The sequence below is a fragment of the Leptodactylus fuscus genome, chromosome 3 (assembly GCF_031893055.1).
Source record: "Leptodactylus fuscus isolate aLepFus1 chromosome 3, aLepFus1.hap2, whole genome shotgun sequence".
NCBI lineage: Eukaryota > Metazoa > Chordata > Amphibia > Anura > Leptodactylidae > Leptodactylus > Leptodactylus fuscus.
The window spans coordinates 228882054-228904702 of NC_134267.1; the positions used below are offsets into that span (position 1 = coordinate 228882054).

The following is a 22649-nucleotide window of genomic DNA, read 5'->3' on the forward strand; positions in this document are numbered from 1 at the left end:
AGCCAAAGGTCATACACAGGAGGTCAGGAAGATGCCAAATCAGGATCACGGAGGGGAGGTCTCTAAGGCAAGCCGGGTCATATACATGCAGAGAATCCAGGTACAGGGAAAGAGGCAGGGAGGTAGCAGGACATGACACAGAGAACTGGAGAGAGGCTCGTCACTAGGGGAGCTGATACCGTAGGGAAACAAATAACCAGCGACGGGCCAATACCAAAATGAGGCCTAAATAGCCTCAGGTCCACCGCTGACCAGCCTGACCTCAGAAATGCCAGTCCCAGCCCTAGGGGGAAACCGGAACCTCCACACACTCAAGTGGAGGCTACCCCAGAACAGGCCAACATTTCGGCATTGGACAGGGATCGGGTCGGGTACCTCCACCCAGCACAGCAGAGGCCCCAGCCCGTCCTAACACATCCCTTCTGGATTGTCAGCAAAAGGATGAGTGTAGGGGTATTGGCCAAAGAATCCTGTAGGGGGGATATAGGACAAAATCTATATCAGGTACTTCTTTAGCAGAATATGGTATATCAGGGTGTATTTTGATATTTGTTATAGGGCCCCTTCTCTCCCATGTACACTACATCAGTGAATTATGCTGCAAATATTTAGACTTAGTTTTCAGTTCAATTAAGTGGTAGATGGAAATAATAGGGCCCCCGTAACATAACTGGGCACCCCCCCCCCCCTTTAAGCACTTTGCCTAATGGATTAAACCTTTATTAAATTTAAAGTGGTTTTCCAGCTCCAAGTGGTGTTTCTACTGATAACCTATCCATAGGATAGGGCATCAGTATCCTAACAGACCCCGAAAACAATCAGCTGATCTGACTACCTGCTTGTGCGAGAACTTTCTTTCCTTTGCTCCTCGCCGGGTTGTTTCCCCATTTTTTTTCCCCATGATATGTTTTTTATATATTAATAGATTCAATAAACTGGTATATTTTTTGTGGGCTGTGGTGTATTAGTGTAATCATACTTGATCCACAATGTGGGATATAAAAAACCAAAAAAATCCAAATCTTTGGAGCAAAGCCAGCTATGCACCAAAAATAGTAATTTTTTAATGCAAAAAAATTATAAAATGAATTAATTGTACATCATGGTGTGTCAGAGGTTTACATCGTTGCCTTGTAGAGCTGGAGCCCTAGGATTGAATGCAGCCAAGGATAACATCTACAAGGAGTTGGTACTAGGATTGAGCCGATCTTGAGATTTCAGGATCGTTTTCAAAACTCAATTTTCAATCATTTTCCAGCCGATCCCAATCGTGAAATTTGCGCTCGCCGATTGGGATCCGGTCTTTCCCGATCTCAATCCCTCAACCCCATTAATGATATATACATGAATAGGGCTGAGCCGATCTTGAGATTTCAGGATCGTGTTTAAAATCTGATTTTTGATCATTTTCCAGCCGATCCTGATCATGAAATTTGCTCGATCGCCGATCAGGATCTGATCTTTCCTGATCGCTCAACATCCAGCTTCTCCAGTTTGCTCCCATACTCCAGAGACATGCTGAAAGAGAATTTAGATTTTGATCCTTACTAGAGATGAGCGAGGAGTACTCGATCGAGTAGGTATTCGATCGAATACTACAGTATTCGAAATACTCGTACTCGATCGAGTACCACTCGCTGTTCGAATATAAAAGTTCGATGCAGAACCAGCATTTATTGGCAGAATGCTATACAGTCGGCCAATCAATGCTTGTTCTTCTCCTACCGTTAGAAGTCTTCTCCGTGAAGCTTCCCCGCGGTGTCTTCCGGCTCTTCATTCACTCTGCCAAGCATCGGGCCTGGGCAGAGCCGACTGCGCATGTCTGCTTGTAGTGCGGGCATGCGCAGTCGGCTCCGCCCAGGCCTGATGCCTGGCAGAGTGAATGAAGAGCCGGAAGACGCCGCGGGAACGCTGCACGGAGAAGACTTCTCGGAGGATCCAGCCCGACCCTCACTCGTGGACTTGGTAAGTATAATTTGATCGAATGTTGCCTACCCCTGAAACGAGCATTTTCCCCCATAGACTATAATAGGGTTCAATATTCGATTCGAGTAGTCGAATATTGAGGGGCTACTCGAAACGAATATTGAACCTCGAACATTTTACTGTTCGCTCATCTCTAATCCTTACAAGTGACAATGAGTGGTGATAAAGCTACTCGGAACAGGATGGTTTTATATATTATATAAGTTGTTAAAATAAAATAAAGTAATAATAATAATTCCTTAACAAGTTGTACCTACAGCAGAAGAAAAATGGCTGCCTATGTCTTTAACCCTCTACTTGTGCAGTGTCCAGGGTTTTGCTTCATCAATTCCATTATATTGTAACTCATTCAAAATAAACACTGGCAAAAAAGTGTAAAAGTTCATCTGTACCGAGGACAAAATGTTCCTTTAGTTATACATTTCTGCAGACTGTTAGATATCTACTCCATACATATTCATTGACGTTCACTCACACAAGGTTGGTCGTCTCGCACCATACATCGAGGGCTATTTTGTTCTAAGTGCAAAGGTAAGCAATAGTAAAGCGAAGTATAACAACAGCAAACATAAGAGGTATTTTTTTTTATGTTACATGTGTCCCAGCTCCTCTTAAGAAATATGTCCCATAGAACACATAGTATAATGTCCCATAGTGGCCCCTGTACACAGTATATTATCCCATAGTGGCTCCTCTACACAGTATAATGTCGCATAGTGACCCATGTACACAGTATATTATCCCATAGTGGCCCTTCCACATAGTATAATGTCCTATAGTGGTCCTTGTACACAGTATATTATGCCATAGTGGCGCCTCCACACAATATAATGTCCCATAGTGGTCCCTGTACACAGTATATTATCCCATAGTCCTCAGGCTCCTCTACATAGTATAATGCCCCAGTCTGTGGAGTCTCATCTTCCTCTTAGTTGGTGACCGCTATATGGGGAGGTGGGGCGGGGCAGATGGTTTGGGGTATAACAGTCTGTGGAGTCTCATCTTCCTCTTATTTGGTGACAGCTGGACACGTATTGGGCAGCGATCTCCACAGTGGCCTCTTCTTCTCCCAGTAGGATGTAGAGTTTCCTCTTCTCGTCTGCAGATATGAAGTGTGGGATGTGGGCAGAGAGTCTTTGGTAGCAGACGGCCCTCACAGCTGAGTATTTGGTGCAGTGTAGCAGGAAGTGGGTCTCGTCTTCTAGGGCCCCCTGGTCACAGTGCTGGCACAGTCTGTTTACTTTTGTATTGACACTTATTCTATACTTTATGAAGCTGATTGTTTATTGAATATCATATTCTTTTTGATGTACTGTACATTATGGCTTCTTTGTATGTTATGTTTGATGTTAATTTTTTAATAAAGAAAAAACTGTTTTCACACCCCCAAAAAATAAAAGAAATGAAGGCAGCCACATATAAACCTTAATTCCAAAAAAAGGTGGGATCCTGTAAGATGTAAAGAAAACAAGAATGCAATGATTTGAAAATCTCATATAATATTAATCATGTTATTCATAATAAAAAATAGATCACATATCCAAAGGTGAAAGTTACACAAAAGAACATAGATCACATATCAGAAGATGAAAGTTACACAATAGAAGACATATCCTATATGAGAAAGTGAAAGTTAAACAATAAAAGACAGATCCTATATGAGAAAGTGAAAGTTACACAATAGAATACAGATCACATATCAGAAGGTGAAAGCTACATAACAGAACATAAAATACATATCAAAAGATGAATATTTAAAAAGTTTGTAATATCAAATGTTTTCAATTGGTGAAAATGCCTGGAGTCAGCTGAGAAGTCATTCTGTTGTGATAGATGCAGTATGTGGTTTAGAATTGAATTGTCTTAATGAAATATTCCTTAAAAAAGTCTTTGCCTGTGAGAATGTGTTCTTCTTAAACCTTCATATACTGCTCAGCATTAATACTATACTGCCCTTGCCATAGACACTAATGCAGCCCCATATGATGACAGCTGCTAGGGACATGGCACTGTGTGGAGGACAAACTGAAACTGAACCTGAACCAAGTGCACTGGTGAGGAGCTCCTGAGAACTGTTTCTGTGCAGGTGCCACACGGTGGCTCAATGGTTAGCACTGCAGCCTTGCAGCGCTGGAGTCCTGGTGTTCCAATCCCACCAAGGGCAAGAAAACCATCTGCAAGGAGTTTGTATGTTCTCCCCATGTTTGCATGGATTTCCATCCCATATTCCAAAGACATACTGATAGGGAAAAATGTACATTGTGAGCTCTATGTGGAGCTCACAGTCTGTGCCCCTGAAATTAAGGGCGGTTTTTGTTACCTTTTATTTTTGTTTTTGCTGAAGTAAGCTGTTTTAAGTTGCCATGTATGGACTGTATCCAATAAAAATGAACATATGAACTGGTACATACACCTACGTGCACCTTTCTTAGGTGGTGACAAGCCCAATCTGAAAGTCTCACGATTACACTGCCTATAAATACACCCCAAGAAATCCAACGAACACACAATACATTGTTAATTATTATTGTTATTCCTGCATGTGATATTAATTGTATGGCCAATATATATACCTCCCAATTTTAAAACATGTACCCAACGGTTTAATATCCACCTTCATCTGTGACCTGCTTAATGTTCCCCTTCATCTGCCACCAAATTAATGTCCCCATCCATCTGCCCTTAGTTTAAAGGGGTATTCCCAACTCGCCTGTTCACCCATTCGCAGGCTGTCTGCTCTGTTCACTTCCTTGTTTTCTCGGTACATTGGTGAGCAGGGTTTCATTGCTGTCTCACAGACAAAGCCAGCTCTGCTATCTCTCTTTATAGCAGTACATGTTTGCAGTCAGTAATGAGGGATGGTTGTAAATAAATTAGCACAGTATCACTGGAAGATGCACAATATGAAGCTGATGTAGCAGAGCTGGATTTGATAGGTGATGAGAATCCCAAATTTCCATGCTACAGGACCACGAGTCAGCTTGCAATACACTCACTTTTAGGTCTGTGTTTACACACAGAGGTAACAGACTCCGTGTCTCAGCCCTTATCAGCAAAATTCAATTAGCCGACCTGATAACTGGGCGATAAACAGCTCAGAAATACTCAGCTCCTCCTCCCTTCCCTGAGAGTAGGAGCTATGTTACTTGTCCTGGGCGGAGAGATAAGATCATCCCGGGTCCGTGGTTATGGAAACGCAATGTAAACAATGAAATGAATAATCTCAGATAGTGGCCAAACAAAGCAATTTTGTTGAAGTAATGTATTAAGGTAAAGTCTTAATTCCACATAAACTAGCAGTATAGATGGGATCCTTGAATTGGGACAACCGCTTTAATTGCTCCCTTCCTCTGCCACCATCATAATGTACCCCTTCATCTGCCACCAGTTTAATGCTCCCCCCAAAGTTTAACATAACAAAATCACTGATACTCTCCTCTCCTCCCTGCTGCTCTGTCTCTTTTCTTGTAGTATACAGGGAGTATAAGGTGTGATTTGAGTGACGTCACCACATCGCTCCTACAGCTCTTGGGGGGGGGGCAGTGGTGAAAGAAGAGCTGTCTGCTCTTGCTTCACCATTGTATTCAACTCATCTGCGTCCTCTCCAGATGCAGATGAGTTGAGTCCGGGAGATAACTCCTGCCGTCCAGGATGGCGGGACTAGACCCACAATCTGGAATGGTTGGGAGGTATGAATATACAGTATATATATTGTTCATAACAGCCCCTCTTATCAATATATTTAGAATGGTGGATACAGTGATGACTTATGTAATAAGGGTCTGTACTGATGATTGTATTCCTGTGTAGACAGTCATTTGCTATATTAGTTTTTGGACCTTCTGGTTGTCAGCCATGACCCTCCTTCCTCCCCTTATGCTTTCAGATGTTTTTAATGTTTAATTCTGGCTTTTTAATATTAAAGTATGATGAATTTGATAAAGTTGAGCCTGTTTACTTATTGGATTCGTTGGGATTAGAGATGAGCGAACACTGTTCGGAACAGCCGTTACGAACAGCACGCTCCCATAGAAATGAATGGACGTAGCCGGCACATGGGGGGTTAAGCGACCAGCCGCCGGCAAAGTGTACGTGCCAGCTGCTTCCATTCATTTCTATGGGAGCGTGCTGTTCAGAACGGCTGATCCGAACAGTGTTCGCTCATCTCTAGTTGGGATGTATTTCCAAGTGGTAACATAGTAACATCTAGTGGATACATAAGAATATTGCATCATATTTCTCAGAATTGATTATACACAAATTGTTACATTGTCATTTATACTGACATACCATAACACAATAGACACAATAAATTTGAGACATAACAAAATACTCCAGATCTTTATTAGTTCACTTGCAGTTTAATGAATTCCTAATATACTGGATTCTCATGGTGTATCTGTATACAGCTTATAGTCTACTTTATTAATGACATTGCCATATGTGGCCCAATGGTTAAGCCACTGGTGATCAGATAATTTTTGACTCTTTTGGATCAAGAATAAGTGTCCTAATGCCACAACCCCATGTGATGAAAATTTTTTAATGATAGATTTAATAAAGATTATGATTTTTACTAAGTTGGATTGTGTTGCCAAATAACAAGTCCCTGACCATCGGTCTACAGAGTAGCCTCCTTGTGTCATGTCCTCCTAGACCTGTGGTCACTGAAATAGAAGATATTAGTGCTCATGTCAATACATAAGGTGCGTATTATTAAAATCACTCCTGTAAAAGCAGCAATGGAGTGAGGAGGATATTTCTATAGAAGTGTATATGATGTCTTAGTACCGTATACTGCAACTGCAAATTCGCAGTGTTCTAACAGCGAGGCACAGCACAAATCATGTGAGGTTTCGGTGCATTGGTTATTCCAACGACGGGTGTCATGTCCACCTCAGTGACCCCTGGGGGGAAGGAGAAGGTGAATTTCTGCAGGAGGCTTGTGAAAAAGATGAAGAGCTCCATTCTTGCAAGTGTCTCTCCGGCACAGGATCTACGACCTAAAGTAGAAAAAAAATGGCAGCTGTATCATAGACAAAAATATTGAATACAGTAAAATTTTTAATAATATGGATTCCATTATATCCTATTAATATTATTATTAATGTGAAAGTTTGTGAGTTTGGATGTTTGTGGGTTTGTGTGTTTGGATGTTTGGATGTTTGTTCCTCAATCACACCCGAACGGCTCAATGGATTTCCGAGAAATTTCGCACACACCTACATATTGGCCAGGAAGAGGTAATAGGCTACTTTAAAAGTGTATCATTCACCCCAAAATGCCACCACAACTCTCCAAAGTTGTTTCCAGCTCCGCTGTTGGCCCGGGCATCATGTCAGCGCAGACAGTTACAGACAGCTGCTATTGGTGCATGGAGGTGTGTGGGCGGGTTAAGGAGCCTGCACAATGGCCCCATAGGTTTGCACAGAATTGTGGGTGTGCTCAGCGTCCCAGGACACTCTCTTCAACATGGCCCGCAAGTTTCCACAGGCCGCTCATATGCCAGCCGGCCAAACATGTTCTCATGCTGCTGCTAATCTGCCCAACTGCACAAATACACGTACTGTGTGGCCGGGAAACCAGATATGCTGGCCGCCCACACATCTCCTCATGCCGGCGTAGCAATCAGCAGCAGCGTGCCCAGCCCTCACGCGCCCAGCCGCACAAACCCACTGTGCGCCCGGGAATCCTGACGTCTCGGCAAGGACCACACAGACCTCCACAGCATCTACAGGGTAAGTGCTGCGGGTCCAATGATTGGCGGGTTGCTTAAGCGAGGGGGAAAGAGGTGATGGCTAGAGGGCAGGTGGGGTGGTGGGGGGGCGGGGGGAGTTTGGAGGAGGTATTGGGGGTTAGGAAGGGGGGGGGATTAGGACCAGAAGGCATAAGGTAAGTAGGGAGGGCCCAATTGAACATGCAGACGGGGGGGGGGGGGGGAAGGTAACCAGGGTCACAGGTGGGTAAGAGGGAGAAGGAGGTCGGGGACGCGGATAGGGGGTAAGGGGCGGTCCGGGGGTGTGGGTGGGGGGAAAGGAGAGGGCCCCAAGCACAGAAGCGTGGCCGTGGGGTCCCGACCCACCATGCTGTGGGAGGGGCCCGAACTGGCTGCAAGTAGAGGGGCACTGGGGCCCACGGACCACGCTGCAGGTGGTTTGCGCAAGCATCAAAGGGCTGCCAACGAAGTTGCGGGTTATAGCTAATATATATATATATATATATATATATATATATATATATATATACCCATAAAAACATAATATATTACCCCCATCACTCAGCAGATTGGTAACACATCGCGGCTCTTCCTTCAGTACTTTAAACAGAAAGTTTACGGAGTTGGACTTTTCTCTTACAATTCTACCTATGGAGGAATCGCCAGCGTTTCCATAGATATAATTGACATGCTGCATTTTCCTAAACTGCGCTGGAAATCCTAAAGTTTTCCTAAACTGTTTTGGAAATCGTGGCATGTCCGCACAGAAGTTTTTACTGCAAAGTGAGCATGGGATACACTTTGCCCATACTGTAAAATGATGAGATTTTTCCCGCAGCGTTTCCGTCCCGTGGGTGTGTCGGGCAGTGCTAACAAAAATGAGTTCACCGCATCATAATAACATAAGTTTAAGAGTTTATGGAACATTTTGAAGCATTAATAGAAGAAAAAGAATTTGAGAATTTGATTATACCAATATCCAATTTCGAGTTTTTGTTAAAAATTTTTAAACTTTTTCAAAACTTGTCAAAAAATTGTCTCTGAACCTCGGTGCTCTGACCTTGATACCTTATTCTTACATTTCTGTGTGCAGAACTGTGCAGGACGAGCTGTTACTTATATAGGTATCTGAATAGTGTACATGGGACTTTTTGATCATTTCTTATTCAAATTTGTTTGGGCGAGTATTTTGAATTTTTTTTTCATACCAGTGTTCATTGTGCGTGATAAATATTTTTATATTTTAATAGTCTGGGTATTTTTCGATGGTCAGATACCTAATAGAATGCTTTTATTCTCTTTTTCTTTAGTTGTAAAATCAGGAAAAGGAGTTGATTTCCATTGTGGTATTTTATATCTTTGAATTTTGGGGGGTTTTTTTTACAAGTTTTATTTTATTTGCAGCCCCCTTGTGGTATTTGAGTTCACACTGGGTATCTTGGTCAGGAATTTGAGGCTGCATTCACCTCAAAATCCTGACCAAAAAGATGGCTCCGATTGAAATCAAAGGGAGCCAGTCAGGTTTTTTTTCCGGGAGCTGTTTGTTCCAGCTCCAGGAAAAAAGATCGAACATGCTCATTCCTCAGGCGGATTCACCTCGCGAATCCACCTGAAGACACTCGGTCCTCCTGACTAGGCCCATTCATTGGGCCTTATCCAGAGCGGAGTGCGCGACTGGATGTCGGTGCACTGCATTGGCATCCAGTCGCGGCTACCCGTTTCTTTAGTCCAAAAGCTGAAGCGGTCTCCGACCAAAAAAACCCGTGTGCACTCAGCCTTAGGAGTTTGATCACTCATACAATCTACTGCATTAGTGGGCAACTATTTCGGGCTGATTTCTGCTGTACAATACATCTGACACACCCAGTATACATAAAGAGGGCACAGCTCCCGAACCCTTCCCAGATCCTTCACCTTATTATATACCTGTATGCCAAATGTCAGAATAGAGTGTTTAATATATACTTACCGGCTGAGAACGGCATGAAGGTATCTCTCTTTACGAAATTTCCCTTGGAGTCAAGAAAATGATTTGGATAAAACTCTTCGGGCTTCTCAAACTGTGTCCCATCTTTCAATACTGAGGTCAATAATGGGATTATGTAGGTCCCCAAGGTAAAAAAAAAAAAAGAAAAAAAGAAAAGTATAATATACAAAATAAAATATAGAAAAAATACTGTTTCCTACAATACAAGACAAGTTTGTTTTAAATATTTTTATGGTTTAACAATCTGGGCGTTTTTTGAAAAATGGACATGTAATAAAGTAAGTTTTTATTTGCTTTTTTAGTTTATGTATCTTAATTTGTAAAATTGGGAATGGAGGTTTTTTTTAGATTTTGAAAAAAAAATTTTTTTCAAAAACATTTGGATTTTTGCAACTTTTATTTTATATTCAGTTCCTCTAGAGGTTTGACCGCTCGTACAATCTACTGCAATAGTGGACATTAGAGATGAGCGAGTAGTGTTCGATCAAGTAGGTGTTCGATCGAATACTACGGTATTCGAAATACTTGTACTCGATCGAACACTACTAGCTGTTCGAAGTTTGAGATTCGATGCAGAACCAGCGTTGATTGGCAGAATGCTATACATTCTGCCTATCAACGCTGGTTCTTCTCTTACCTTTAGAAGTTGTTAGAGTTAAGTCCTCCATCTTTGTATTTTGGCAGCCATCTTGTGCTCTTTCACATATAAACTGATTTTTCTGCTTAAGTCAAGGAGGCCCTTTGTTAGACTTTAAGGAATGTGATAATGAACGTTAATGCAGAGGTTGCTAATTATTATCTCTCAAGGGCCTCATTTTGAGAAGATACAGCTGACTTTGTATATCTCTTACCTCCTTTACATGATGTATGGACACATAACCAACAAAAGTATTAATCTTATGGTATCTGGGCACTCTGTCATATTTTATGGTATATGAAGGTCACTTAGAGTGTATAGACACAGGGTCTATGGAACGTGTCATCTTATCTCTTTTGCCATGATATATACATATAGATAGTCTGGGATGTTAGCTCACACATAAGTATTTGAATCCTTCTTTGTTTCATGGGAAAGTTCATCCCAGTTCTGAAAATTATAATAAGATGCAGATTATACCAGGCCTCAGCCAATAGTCATGTGCCAGGCTTGTCTTATATCTCTATAACCAATCGTGTTGTACCTGATTAGAATAGCCAAGCCAGCTCTTTGTCTGTAATGTATTTAAACTACCTTTTTCTTATAATAAATCAGAACTCTTTTGATACACCATCATCTTGTGTCTTTAATAAGTTCTCCAGGCTTAAAAGAAAGATGGCTGCAGTCCATCTAGGCCTGTTAATTAATTATCTAATTTGGAACTCTACAACATACGGAGGGATCCATTGCTGTCCCTATCAAAGTCTTCTCTGTGCAGCGTCCCCGCGGGGTCTTCCGGCTGGAATTCACTCTGCCTAGGCATCCGGCCTAGGCAGAGCCGACTGCGCATGAGCGGGCATGCCCTCGCATGCGCAGTCAGCTCTGCTCAGGTGTCGGGATGGGCAGAGCCGACCGCGCATGCGCAGTCGGCTCTGCCTAGGCCCCGATGCCTAGGCAGAGTGAATTCCAGCCGGAAGAAGACGGGGGGACGCTGCTCCGGGAGAAGACTTCAAGGAGAATCCAGCCCGACCGTCACTCGTGGACTTGGTAAGTATAATTTTAGCGAATTTTGCCTACCCCTGAAACGAGCGTTTCCCCCCATAGACTATAATGGGGTTCGAAATCCTTTCGAACAGTCAAACAGTGTGTGGCTGTTCAAATTGGATTTCGAACCTCGGACATTTTAGTGTTCGCTCATCTCTAGACATCATCTACGATCAGTGTTGTCACCTTTCACAGCTATTACGGGCAGGTATTGGTTGTATATTAATCCTGTCTCTCAACACCGAGGTCAATAATGGGATTATATAGGTAAAAAAAAATATAATACATAAAATAAAATATAGAAGACATCCTCTTGTTTCAAAGACACAAGCCAAGATGGTTTTATTCTAGAAAAAATAATTATTTTTAACGAAAACATCAATTTCTTATTGAGATTTCTTCATAATGTAAATTAAAGGTGTTTTCGACACCTAAAAAACTTATCAGGATAGGGGATCAGTTACAAATCAATGGGGGTCCGCTACCAACCATGAAAACAGGAGTGGTTTTTTTTTCACGATTACGTGCATTGTCCGGAGAAAGATATTCCCAACTTATTTATGTCCGACGCCCCATGATATATCAAGCTAACCTTTCTGCTGTGCAATAGAGATGAGCGAACAGTAAAACGTTGGTTCGATATTCGTTTCGAGTAGCCCCTCAATATTCGACTACTCAAATGGAATATCGAACCCTATTATGGGGCGGAAAATGCTCGTTTCAGGGGTAGGCAACGTTCGATCAAATTATACTTACCAAGTCCACAAGTGAGGGTCGGGCTGGATCCTCCGTGCTGTCTTCTCCTTGCAGCGTCCCCGCGGGCATGCTCAGGCCCGATGCCTGGCAGAGTGAATGAAGAGCCGGAAGACGCCGCGGGGAAGCTGTACGGAGAAGACTTCTAAAGGTAGGAGAAGAACCAGCGTTGATTGGCCGACTGTATAGCATTCAGCCAATCAATGCTGGTTCTGCATCAAACTTTTCCATTCGAAAAGCGAGTGGTACTCGATCGAGTACGAGTATTTCGAATACCATAGTATTCGATCGAATACCTACTTGATCGAGTACTACTCGCTCATCTCTACTGTGCAACAAGGTTCTCCAAGATCAAATTGCAATACGCCACTATTGATGAATGTTGTTCAATTTGTCTCAAATTTGCGTAAAGTTGGCCATGGCTGTAGCCAGTTGGACAATGCTAATGTTTTTGTCATGCTTTTTGGGGTCTGATAAAAATGGAAAAGCTCACAGAGAAAAGTTTATATGTAGCCTATAGGGACCACATTGGGAAGTACCTGCGGTGGGAATCATGTGGATTTGAAGTAACGTCAATTTAGAAAGCTACACACATGTTGAAAAACTTTTTAAGGAAAATACCTGCACAGGTCATACACGTTACTTACTTTTGGAAGAAAATATCCTTTAAAGTTCAAATCTTTGGTTGTTTCATGCCCCACATTAAGAGGTACAATGTCAGTGAACCTCTGGATTTCATGTATCACTCCTCCTGGATTTTTTCTAAGTGAAATAAGAACGATTCAACAAAAAATAATTTTATTGACCTGTTGCATAAAGCCAAATCACTGAGGCTAGACCCTAAAAGTCTTAACCCCAGGAAGCCCCTTTAAGTAGACATGATACACCTTCTGACCCACCGTATAGTCAGACACATTCAGTAACACACATTGATTTGAGCAGATTTCCAAACTCATCACAGCTCCGTCAGTACCTTGGATTTTTGGATACTTTATCATCAGTAGAAGTCCCCAGCATACTGTGGTGGATGTTGTTTCCATTCCCGCTACAAACAAATTTCTTACAAGATATGTCAAGTTTTCATTGTGGAAATACGATTGAGGGTTTCCTGCGTCCTGGAAAATAAGTCAGTATACTGAGTAATCCACAGCTAAAGACACTTAACCTATGCTATGTTGTTAAAGTGGTTTACCCATATCCGAGGTTGCTGTGGCCTCTACCAATGATACTCATAGAAATTTTTGGGTTACATCTGTGTGACCACAACAGCCAATGACTGGCCCATTAACCATTACTCTCACACTGACCACTATATAACAACCAGAGCACACAAATCTTACTGTACCTCATTTTGTCTGACGAGGAACACATCGATTAAACTTCTTTGATCATTTTCATCCAAGATCTTCAGACGTTCTACAAATGTTTTCTTAATAAATTCACAAAGTTCCTTGACATTGTTCAAAATTGTTTTGTGACTACCGGGAAAAAATAGTAGGAACGGGAACATGTTATAGAGCTGTTAAAATAATTGAAAGAAATAGTAAAGTTTAGAAGACAAACATGTTCTTACTAAGCTTAGGTTCACAGAAGTGTGGTCAAAAGCAAAAATAATTGAAGCAAAAAGTTATCAGACGACCTTCTGTGAAAAATTCTATAGGAAAAAGCTTTTTTTACTGCTGTTCGCTACATGGGGCCTTAATCTTAAAGGGGTTGTCCCGTTATAAACACTTATACCCTATCCACAGGAAAGGGGATACGTGTCCAATCGCTGGGGACCTGATTACCAGTGAGCACTGAACAGGGCACTGAAAGTGTCACTAAGGCCTCCTAGGAAGAATATGCAAATCTGTCTCCGAAGATGTAAACATGGAGACAGTGCCTCTGTTATGCTGCCCTCTATGGGAAGCACTCTGAACATCATGCCCGACTTTCCCAGAAGTCTTTACTGCATAATGCGGGGTTATAACCAAATCAATTTTTCAGCTACGAGCGGCACCATTTCTGTTTGGTTGGACTTCATCAGTACAGCCTAGAGAGAATTGATTTGGTAGAAGTGAGAGGCTGAGAGACCAGATTATGGGGATAACGTCCATACTTAGGGAGTGACCACCTATTCAGGTGTGTGGAGATTTATACAGAAACGGTGCCGTCCGTAGCTGAGAAATTGATTTGGTTATAACCCTGCATTATGCAGTAAGTTGGGCATGATGTTCAGGGTGCTTCCCATCAGTGGCGTAACTACCACAATAGCAGCGGTAGCAGCTGCCACAGGGCCCGGGACATTAGGGGCCCGGTGACAGCTGCTACCGCTGCTATCATTATTCTTGGAGGTCTTTTCGGACCTCCGAGTATAATGATCGGGCCCCCTGTTGGTGGAATACTTTCCACCAACAGGGGGCCCCGAAGCTGCAGCAACGACTGAGACACAGGAGCTGCAGGTCTGGCTCCTGTCAGCGCTTCAGGACGCTCCCCCTCCCCCCTCTCCCCCCTCCCTTTCTCTGCTGTCCTCTGCCCACCAATGAGAGGAGGAGGCGGGGCTTATCCCTGCCGAGCTCCTGCCGTCCTGCACTGGAGGAAGAAAGGAAGAAGGAAAGTGAAACTAAAGCTACACAGGTACGTACTGGGGTTACTTATTAATGTCAGGCATTTGGGGTGATTACTTGTGTTTTAGTAACTCCATGTGCCTCATATTAATAGCAGTTAACCCCATCATCTCCCTCACATTAACCCCTGTGTGCCTCACCATAAGAGTTACTGATATGTGAGACATATGGGGGTAATAATAATGAAGATACTTTATTATTACCTCCATGTCTCTCACATATTAGTAACTCTTATGGTGAGGCACACAGGGGTTAATGTCCGGGACATGATGGGGTTAACTGCTATTAATATGAGGCACATGGAGTTACTAAATTGTAATGCACATGACCAGATTTTTTATCCACAATTTGTCCTAGTATAGCGGTCAGCGGGTGACGTGACAGTATTTAGTCCTGTAGGGGCCACTAAGGGGCATAATACTGTGTGCAGTGGCCACTATTGGCTATAATACTGTGTGCAGGGGCCACTATGGGGTATAATACGGTGTGCAGGGGCCTCTAAGTAACATAATACTGTGTGCAGGGGCCACTATGGAACATAATAGAGCGCGCAGGAATGCGTAGGAGGGACTCGGTCGAGATCTTCTGTGTCGGGGGGGCCCCATGTCAAAAGTTCGCCACGGGGCCCCGCCATTCCTAGTTACGCCACTGCTTCCCATAGAGGGCGACATAACAGAGGCACTGCCTCCCTGTTTACATCTTGGGAGACAGATTTGCATATTCTTCCATTGTTCCCTTGCAGTGGAGAAACTATGGCTGTATAAGTCTCCACACACCTGAAAAAGTGGTCTCTCCCTAAGGATGGATGTTATCTGAATAATAAGGCCTCCTATGAATTGAGCACCATTGTTCTTGTGTTATCAGCACTTTATTCACTTCTATGGGGCTGCTGGGACTATAATGTGCCCACAGCCCCATAGAAGTGAATGGGGCACCGGTCATGCAAATGTACTGACACTCCATTGACAAAAAGCCATAGGGGAACTTTTCGGTCCCCGGACTCCTGATCACTGGGGGACTCAGCAATCGGACCCACAGCAACCGAACACTTATCCACTGTCTTTGACCTAAAAAGAACCTGATAATAAGGTGAGGTGAGAAAATTAAATTTGATGAGGTGTATAAAACTTCAATTTACTGCAAGTCTTGAACCTGAATCTGGAACCTGGAAAACTTAGGTTACCATTTCTAACCATCCTAGTTATAGCAAATAGGAAGAAATGTACAGAAAATGATATAAAGAATATTACCGAAACCATTGGAGTTCCCTAAAGTCTAACATTCTCATTTGTTAGGCTTAACAGTCTCCTAAATTGAGGATCATCATAGTCCATTCGATTCCCAAGTAAAACTGCCACAATTATATTTGCCACAGCGGCATTTAGAATCATAGCGCTGTCAAATGGCTTCCCTAAAGGGACAGAACATTAACAAAAATTAGTGAGATTAAGCAGAATGTTAACAGTGTATTAGGTTACTTGAAGCTCCTGGGACCCATTGTATAACATGCAACAAGCTCCCAACTATTAATTATACTGGTGTCTCCTTCTTCTAAAGCCCAGGTATGACTGCTACCTCGATATTCCCTATAGTGATGATGCTGCACTATATAATGGTCTTCCTATGTGCCCAGGTGTGACTGCTTCATTCTCTATAGCTATACCCCATACCATTGCACCCATACCGGGTGCAAACTTCTGGGCCCCCCAGCACCCCCTCCCGCCCCCAGCACCAGGAAGCCTCAGGCACATGACAGAAGATGCTGTAGAGGTAAGTTTACCTATTTATTATTATAAGTCACCTCCCCTGGCTAGTATCTATTGAAAAGAGGCCCGGCGACATGCCGGAGCCCCTTTTCATTTACAATATGTATAGTGGTCGGGGAACCAGGCTTTTCCCTACCACTGTCACAATGGTACTGGGCCCCAGTCATCTCCAGCTGGCTGCGGGCCCTATACCTTGCCATTCCTTGTAACCACGATCGTTACGCCGCTTCCCCATTCTGTGTAACAGTACTAACCCAAAAAATAGATTGAATGACGCTCAAAAAATATACAGTTTAAATTAATCCAGTGGAAGTTTATTCTTTTCATGGCATTTGGCAATAAAACGACATCCTAAAGGGTTGTCTAGAACTAGAAACATGGCTGCACTGGAAAGATGTGGCACTAGTTTTAGAAGAAAACAGATACATTTTACTAATCCAGGCCAATCACTTTAAGTATCTGTTGAAGTAAGTTGGAGCCACACTGAGTGGCTGCCTCAATACAGAGCTCCAAGCTGAGAGCTACCTTTATCTTCCTTTTCACTCTTTTTGTCTGTATCTTCAAGAATCCTGTAACCAAGCAAACTAGCACTATGAATTAGCAACTATAAATTGAATGGAAGACCCTGTGGAGTACTTTTCTCCTTTTGTTTCTATTGTTAAGCATGGACAAGACTCAAGACGTGGAGTTTTCCTGTGTGCACATGTACCTGTTACCATCCCCCCAGGAGCTAAGGACAGCATGGACACCATGCGGCATGTAGGAGAAACCTGCATGGAAGTGTGGACTTCTTCTTTTCAAGGAGATGATTTTTGGTGTCTATTGCTGATGTGTGAAGATACCTACAGCTGACTGGTATTTCTCTCTATTACTGTGGTCACGTGGGACTCTGTTACAGCCTGGGAACCATCACCCACCTACCCCAGGAGTTTATGGAAGCTTGGCAAGAGAGCAGCACCCTGTCTACCTGGATGGCTTCAGACTTCTTTGGGCAGTAGAACACAGTGGTAAGAAGGAAGGAGGAGGGCTTGTGATGAAGGACATTTGGGGAATTTTTTGTGGTTAATGGACAATAGTGCTGATGCAAGATACCAAACTATCAGCTGTGAGCAGGAGATCTCACCACCTACCAAAGGAACTGCCACATGTTATCATGATAACTGCCTATGTCCCCCACCTCTGCAAAAAAATGTTTCTGCCTGTTATATCTACATGCTGTGACCCCTCCTCATGTCCTCCAACCACGGTCGGGCTGTATTAACATCAATCTGCACAGAGAACTAAATGATCCTGCAGTGTGTCTGTGTTTCTTTCTTTTTTTAGTTGCTATGATTCCTAGGATTTCTCTATCTGCCATGAGCTTGTATGTGTTTCTCTCTTGTTATATACTACTGTACCATCTATGAAACTGTATCACTGAAATTTCCCCATTGTGGGACTATTAAAGGATTATCTTATCTTATCTTATCATGGACATGAAATCCTTATACAGATAGAAATAGGATCAGCGTACTGTACTGTACCTTTAAAAGATGCAAAATGATTAGTCAAGTGTGCACACTTCTCAATAATCTTCTCTTCTATGATACTTTTTCCCATGCCAAAATCCCGTAATGTGCTTAATGTAAATCTTCTCATAGCCTTAGAATTTTCGCCTTGTGAAAAAATAAGTCCTGGAACATTTTGAATAGAGAGAATACATTTTATTAAGTATGGATGGTTAATCCTCAGGGGCAGGACACAGATAATTCAACAAACATTGGATGAATTAACAGAACATGCAAACTGAACCCCCCCGTTCGAAAGCTCATGGATGGACAATCATAAAATTTCTGTTTTTACTTTCTGTCATTTCTTTTCCTCACCATGTCCTAGCATTCCTATTTATAATACATACTCCATACTCTGTCCCCTGCAATTCTGTCAGATAATACTCAGTTTCTTCCAGAAAATGATTGCAATCACAAATTCTTTGGTATTCTCTTCATTTAATTTGTCTTCAATGGAAAACCACAAAAAGAATTGTCAAAAAGCCAAATTGGATGTAATTCCACACCAAACATAAAAAAGGGGTGGACAAAAGTATTGGCACTGGTTGAAAAATCATGTGATGCTTCTCTAATTTGTGTAATTAACAGCACCTGTTACTTACCTGAGGCACCTAACAGGTGGTGGCAATAACTAAATCACACTTGCAGCCAGTTGAAATGGATTAAAGTTGACTCAACCTCTGTCCTGTGTCCTTGTGTGCACCACATTGAGCATGGAGAAAAGAAAGAAGACCAAAGAACTGTCTGAGGACTTGAGAAGCAAAATTGTGAGGAAGCATGAGCAATCTCAAGGCTACAAGTCCATCTCCAAAGACCTGAATGTTCCTGTGTCTACCATGCGCAGTGTCATCAAGAAGTTTAAAGCCCATGGCACTGTGGCTAACCTCCCTAGATGTGGACAGAAAAGAAAAATTGACGAGAGATTTCAACGCAAGATTGTGCGGATGGCGGATAAAGAACCTTGACTGACATCCAAACAAGTTCAAGCTGCCCTGCAGTCCGAGGGTACAACAGTGTCACCCCGTACTATCCGTCAGCGTCTGAATGAAAAGGGACTGTATGGTAGGAGACCCAGGAAGACCCCACTTCTTACCCAGAGACAGAAAAAAGCCAGGCTGGAGTTTGCCAAAACTTACCTGAGAAAGCCAAAAACATTTTGGAAGAATGTTCTCTGGTCAGATGAGACAAAAGTAGGAAAAGGCATCAACATAGAGTTTACAGGGAAAAAAAAGAGAGGCCTTCAAAGAAAAGAACACGGTTCCTACAGTCAAACATGGCGGAGGTTCCCTGATGGTTTGGGGCTGTTTGGGGCTGGCACTGGACTGCTTGACCGTGTGCATGGCATTATGAAGTCTGAAGACTACCAAAAATTTTGCAGCATAATGTAGGGCCCAGTGTGAGAAAGCCGGGTCTCCCTCAGAGGTCAGGGCTCTTCCAGCAGGACAATGACCCAAAACACACTTCAGGTCAGCACTGGAAAATGGTTTGAGAGAAAGCATTGGAGACTTGTAAAGTGGCCAGCAATGAGTCCAGCCCTGAATCCCATAGAACACCTGTGGAGAGATCTCTTGATGGCAGTTTGGAGAAGGCCCCTTCACATCTCAGGGGGGACCTGGAGCAGTTTGCCAAAGAAGAATGGTCTAAGATTCCAGCAGAGCCTTGTAAGAAACTCATTGCTGGTTACTGGAAGCGGTTGTGCGCAGTTATTGTGTCTAAAGGTTGTGCTACCAAGTATTAGGCTGAGGGTGCCAATACTTTTGTCCAGCCCATTTTTGGAGTTTTGTGTAAAATGATCAATGATTTGACTTTTTTTCATTCTCTTTTGTGTTTTTTCATTGCAAGCAAAATAAATGAAGATATTACCAAAGAGCTTGTGCTTGTAATCATTTTCTGGAAGAACACGAGTATTATCTGACAGAATTGCAGGGGGGCCAATACTTTTGGCCAACACTGTAGATCTAACTACCCTATATTAAGGCACATATCCATGAAACAGTATTAGATTGCTATTGTATGTAGAATAAGGGGCACATCATGCAGATTACCAGTACACACTAAGGCAGGTACAGACACTTACTGTAGATAGCTTATCGTTCATTCAGTGGCATAGCAAGCTGGCCAACCATTGAGTGTGAATATTAGATACCCTTGTCTAAACCCAACAACTGTATAATGTGTATGGAACCTCCCAACCTTCCTCAATGACAGATAATGGGGTAAAGAAGGATCAGACGCTTGGAATTTTTTAGAGTACACCTGGCATAGAGTTTGTGTTGGTTCGTGCTTGCTTTGTCTTTCCTATTAAATGTAAAACTCTATGGTATTAAAAACACAACATAGACTCACCCTTTCCATTGTCCATATGATGAAATATTTTAAGTAATCCTCTTCCACCAAACTCTTCTGCATTGTTGACTAGAGCCTCTTTTACAGTCTCATATCCAGTTAAGACCACCATTGTTTTCATGCCCATCTGGACACGAAACACCGAGCCATATTTCTTGGAAAGCTTAAATACAATAATAAAAAATACACCATGATACCGGATGCATCCTAATATATATCCTCTTTACCATGTAGTCTTAATTTTTGATCCATGAATATGCTCCAGTAGAGTAAGACGGGGACGTTTGGGGTTGCTTTTTGTTTCAGCACTGGAGCATCTACAGTGAAGCTCACATCGACTTTGTGTCTTTCTGTAAGTGTCCTTGGATGCGGATGCGGATTCTGTGTCAAAATCCTGACCAAAAACCCTGTCTGAACTCAGCCTAAATAGTTTCCTATTGTATTTCCCAAGGGTTTACTTACAACATTTAAAGATTATATTGAAACCAATTTAACATTGACTGCTGATGAATATGTTGGAGGCATCTGCTGTGCAGTAAACTGCTGCAGGACTCCATTTAATTGGCCACTAACTTTTCAAACAACTTAGTCTTATTTAATAGAACAAGTGATTCTGGATCAACGTGTAATGCACTTTATTTCAAAACTAACTTTTTTGCCTGAAAAACTTTTTTAAAGTTCCTATCATTAGTTGTTGCCATCCTTTCTAATTTGCTATTCACTCCCTGTTACTAGGGAAAGTCTGGCTTTAGAAACCAACAGGCTCAAAATGGAAAGCAGGAGGTGGAGAGGGAGGTCTCTCTTCACATCCTCTTCACAACCTCTGCTCTACTGCTCTGTGCTCCAAGCCTTTACACTTAGAGATGAGTGAATAATATTCAAAACTCTAGTTTCGAATACCTCGCTCCATAGGAATGAATGGAAGTGGCCGGCACAGCCGGCGCTTAACCCCTTGGTGTTATCATTTATACCACCTGTGAAGTGCTGTATCAAAAAATGATACAACACAAAGTCTTCTCCATACACAAATAATAAAAGTCATCCTGTATATTATTTTATACCCCAGATCTGTTATCTTATCAAAACTACAACTTTTCCCACAAAATACAATATCTCAAACCACTACTTTGAATTTAGAAACACAAAAGTTATGACCAAGTGAACCAAGTGTGGCGAAAAAAATGTTCACAACCAAACATGCCATTACGAATTTATGGACACAAAGTTTTGGGGATCAGCACCCAAAAAGTGGCATCAAGTAACTAATGAAGCCTCGGATTGGGTCTCAATAGGCAATGGTTTGGATAAAGGTCTCCGTACCTGTAGATAAGTAAGGTAAGGCCTCTTAAGATCCATGAGATGCAAATTTCCAATGAGCGGCAAACATCTGGGTCCAGGAGGGAAATTCTTCACATGATTTTTATTCCAACTTCTGAAGAGATTCAGGATATATAAAAAAGTCAAAAGCAGCAAAAAATAAGAAGCTAAAGAAAACCCGAAATCCATAGTTGTAACTGGAGCTGATGCTAGACCTGAAGTCTGGCTGCCGATGGTGCTGGGTGTCCTGTGTGACCCTTGGTCTCCACCTTTATCTTACTTACATCTTGGTAAATAAATGTTTCTTAGAAATACAGGCTGAGGAATCATTAATGGGATGGGGTCATCTTAACAATCACGTAAAAATTGGGTTGAAGGCGAAAGCATGAATACACAAAACGAGAACCTCATAATGAAAGTGGGAGTGAATTATCAGGTGAGTGTGGGGGTCTTGGCCTAAGAATGATATAAAGTGAGTATAGGGAAAACTATACATCATGACTTTCTGTCTTGGGTAGCAAAATATGGGTCTACAACGGGGTCTATTTTGATCTTTGCTATAGGGCTCCTTGACTTCCATGTACAATACATCATTGGATAATGGCGCAAAGATTAAGACTTACCTTTAAGTCCAATAACATGCTGAGCATGTACATAGAAATTATAGGGAGACATCTTTGGTGCTCCTGTTGAACTGGAGACATCTTTGGAGACATCTTTGGTGCTCCTGTTGAACTGGAGACATCTTTGGAGACATCTTTGGTGCTCCTGTTGAACTGGAGACATCTTTGGAGACATCTTTGGTGCTCCTGTTGAACTGGAGACATCTTTGGAGACATCTTTGGTACTCCTGTTGAACTGGAGACATCTTTGGAGACATCTTTGGTGCTCCTGTTGAACTGGAGACATCTTTGGAGACATCTTTGGTGCTCCTGTTGAAC

General features: G+C 42.4%; 1 pseudogene; it reads right to left on the reverse strand.

The window, feature by feature from the left end:
* Positions 1-6807: 6807 nt before the first annotated feature.
* Positions 6808-21897, reverse strand: LOC142198587 (cytochrome P450 2K1-like; annotated as a pseudogene).
* Positions 21898-22649: the final 752 nt, after the last annotated feature.